The sequence below is a fragment of the Centrocercus urophasianus genome, unplaced genomic scaffold (assembly GCF_019232065.1).
Source record: "Centrocercus urophasianus isolate 14NV4802_14NV808 unplaced genomic scaffold, USGS_Curo_1.0 seq_11, whole genome shotgun sequence".
Taxonomy (NCBI): Eukaryota; Metazoa; Chordata; class Aves; order Galliformes; family Phasianidae; genus Centrocercus; species Centrocercus urophasianus.
The window spans coordinates 70,419,866-70,423,821 of NW_024884253.1; positions in this window are offsets into that span (position 1 = coordinate 70,419,866).

The window sequence follows — 3,956 nt, forward strand, 5'->3', positions numbered from 1 at the left end:
GTCCGGGGCAGCGCGCACCCTCGGCGGGGAGAGCCGAGCGCGGCGCGGCCGCCCTGCGGGCTGCGAGTGGCCGGGAAGGTGACCCGGCGCTGCCGCCTCCCTCCCTTCCTCCCTTCACCGCGCCCCGGCGGCCGGGTCCGGAGCCGCCCCGGCGGCGTGCGCGTGTGTGTGCGTTGCGGTGTGCGAGGCCGGCGGGGCGGGGCGGGAGGAGGCGCCGAGCGCGAGTGGGGACCGGTACCCGGCGGGAGCCCCGCGGCTGTGGGGCGGGAGTCTGTGAAAACCGCCGGGGCAGCCCGGCGATCTGGGGGAGTTGGGGTGTGCTACTGAGAGGCTGGGGGAGCTGGCGAACATTCAACAGGTGTTCCCAGCGGCAGAGCGGTGGCTTACCGAGTCTCCTGTGGCTGGCTTATTATTTTTTCTTCTTCTTTTTTCCTTTAAAAAATGCATTACATCACCTCGTTCTCAAAATTACATCTGCAAAAAGCATCACGACCGTCTCAAAAAAAAAAAAAAAACACAGCACGCCAGCTAGAAGTTCCTCAGACTTTGGCTAGGGAACATATGTGTGAATTTCAGCATCCGATCTAACACCAGTGCACATTTCACCTCATGAAAAATGACAGCAACTGCCTGCATGGGGGAAGGAGAAAATGCAGAAGACAATTGTGAAGCCACACGCTCCTGTACAGCCAGATTTAGATCCAAGAGGCAATGAGCTTGCCTGCCTTCACAGAATGCACTGGTGGCTCTGTGTGTGCGCAAGTGGGATGAGGACACGCCAAGGTGAGGCGCTGCCTGCCCCAGCAGAACTTCAGTGGCTTTCTCGGTGCAGATGTTTTGTTGGGAGACAGAAGAGGTGTGTAGAGATAGAACACTGCTCACCCAGAGGCCATATGGCTGAACACCCACCAAACACCTCTCCATCCCTTGTTCTGGTGGCTCTTTGCTAGCTAGGCCAATGCTGACCCTTGCACTTGGTGTTAGGGAGAGATAGACCAAGCCTAGGATTTCTTTTGTTCCCAAGGTGGTGATAAGTAGGTGACTGACATGGATTTATCCTCATTTGGTGAAGCAAAAGAGAAATGTCGCATCAATGGTGACATTTTGACCAACTGTCAATGTAGATATTCTTCTACATTTAATTTTCTCATGGCAAAGTAACAACTGGAGAAGTTGCCAGAGAGACTAAAGGGCAATAGGGACAGACTTAATCAAATTAATTAGTTCTAAAAGAAGAGGTGATCACAAAGCCCAAGAAATGTCAGAAAAAAACAGATGAGTCCAAAGTGCTTGGTAAAAAGAGAGGCAGAACCAAAAGGAAAAGACAGGGAAAGTAAGGTTGTGAAAAGAAAAATGAATGCTAATAAGTTACTCATCTGCATGAGAGAAAAACAGCATGCCCTTGCTATTTGTTAAATGTGGTTTTTATACTGTTTTTCTTTCTCATCTCTTTGTATGCCATCACAAATTCAATAAATAACACAGCTTTTGAGAAGAATGCAAAGAGAAGATAAAAATGTCATCAGAGAAATGGAATGGCTCCTTAATATCAGAATAAGAAAGATGTGACTATAGAGAATAATGCACTGTATTAGGAAAGTTAATCTTTCCTACTTAATCTTGCTCAAAATAAGTGCGCAAAATGACTCTTAAAAGGGAACACATCCAATCTGAATTGGAAGAATGATTCTTTCTCACATATGTAATTAATTTGGAGAGTTGATGGTGAGTGGGTATTCCATAGACATGAGGTTTTTAATACATCACCTGTTTGCATGTCTATCAGCAGCTAGTGTTATGCCAGCTAAAATAAAAATGCAGAGGCTATTGATCCTCATGTTTCAGAGCATGTTAGTGATACTTAGCATGCCGGGATGGGAGGAGATGCCAACAAAAGAGCAGAAGGGGTGAAGAACATTGTATAACACATCCTCCAACCAAAGTAACATTCAGCCTTCTGCTGAGTGAGAGATGAGAATAGCAGCCAAAAACAATGATCGAAACAGAAAGAAGAAAAATTTAAGCAGAAAAGGGTGTTATGCTTCATAACAGCAGTAGTGTAGGTGGTTGGGAGAAAGAAGCTGAAAACAGGAAGAATGAACATGGGATTAAGACAGCGGACTGCATCTCATGGGATTTAGGTGCAAGCACAACTTTGTGACACATTCCTTGAGCAATCTTGGCCAAATGACCTGAAGGCACCCTGTTACAAAAGCATGGGCAGCTCATAGCACACCCTGCTTGGGGCCAGCAGCCTGCAGGGAGTACGGGTGTCACATCTGCCACCTCTTCTGGGAACAGAAGGATATCTCAGCTGGTACCAGATCCCCAGGTGTAGGTGTAGCTCCCTTCATTTCTCCTTATCCTGTTTTCTATGTAAACTTGAAAAAATAACATTTGTATTCTCTGTTCTCAGCCTGCCTCTGCCATTATTACTGGCAGAATGAGGCCACATTTGAACTGTCCTGATGTTGGCTAAGATACCTAAGTATTACAACAACACAAATTATAAGGAATAATGAAACAAGTAAAAATAACACTGAGGTAATAAGACCGCGGGACAGTGAAATGAATTGCATTATTAGTGGGCAATGAAAAAAAGCAGAAGTACAGCTCCCAAGGGAATTAAAGTTGCTTCTCCTTTATCTTGGTTGTGCAGGAATAATGGACAGAGGCAAGAAAATACTTGCAGAATGTTATATAGGAAACACTGTGTCACTGCACATTTAGAAGCCAACTCCAGCTCTCCTTTTTTCCTCAAAAACTTTTACTAATACATTACTCTGGACCATAAATACAGTAACACAACAGCTCAATTACGGGTTTATTCCATTTTGCTACTTCCTGTATCTCTAAGGAAAACAATATGATACAGTTCTGAAATATTAATAAAGGAGGAAAGAAAGAAATTGCCAGTATATTGGATGCAAAATAAAATACTATTCAGATAGGAAGTTAAATCTCCTTAAATAAGAATGCAGAGACATTATTATCCCGTTTACTAAGTAGTAAATATCTGCCTGTTTCAGAATGAAGATCTCCACAGGTGGTGGACATTACCTGTAAACAAAAATAAGGCATTCTGACTGTAAGCAAACGCTTCAGTTTAATTTGAAATGCGCTTTACATGTTTCGATCAAGATGTAATGTACTTCTGAGTAATGTTCCCATCTGCTAAAATTCCATGTTCCTCTTTACAGCACTAAAATATCTGTGCAGATGGTTAATAGCAATGCTAGTGGCTGTGTTATTTGATTGTTCACGGAATGTGACTGATTTTTGTTATGAGCACATACTCATTCCACACTTGAAGCTTTTACAATTATGTCAAACAATTAAAGTCTCATGTATACAGAAACCTGTTGTCTCATGAAAAATCTTTTTATCTTTTAATATTACTCTCTTGGTTTGTTTGTTTTGGTGGTTTTTTGTTTGTTTGTTTGAAACATGTACTTAGATTCCTATCCAACCCTATGTTGCTCCATGCTGATAGAGCACTGCTTCCAAGCAGAGCACCTACTTGCATTTCTTCCTCAAACCTTTGCAGGAATTTTGCCCTGGTGTTGGGATTTTGAGTACAACACTGCTTCAGGAGGGGTGGCCCTTGGGACTCAGAGGAGCTGTGGTTGTTCCTTTTCTTCCCCTGGTGACTAAGGATAGGGCACTTCAGGCTGTTCTGGGGCAGCCACAGACAGGACCAGCCTCTGGCTGTAGGAGCTGTTTCTGGCTAAGCCATTGCCCCTGGCCACAGTCTATAGTTCCCATTCAGGCCCATAGCTCCCAGTCTACTAAAGGCATGCATCTACTGATTATTTCATTGCCTTTCCAGAGCCTGACATGGATGATGATGTAGAAGTTTCAGCTTTTTAATACGATTTTTCTTCTTGGCATAGACTTGCACCATACTTAATTGCTATGTTTTCTTTATTGCATTCCTGTCTTATTTGCCAGTATGC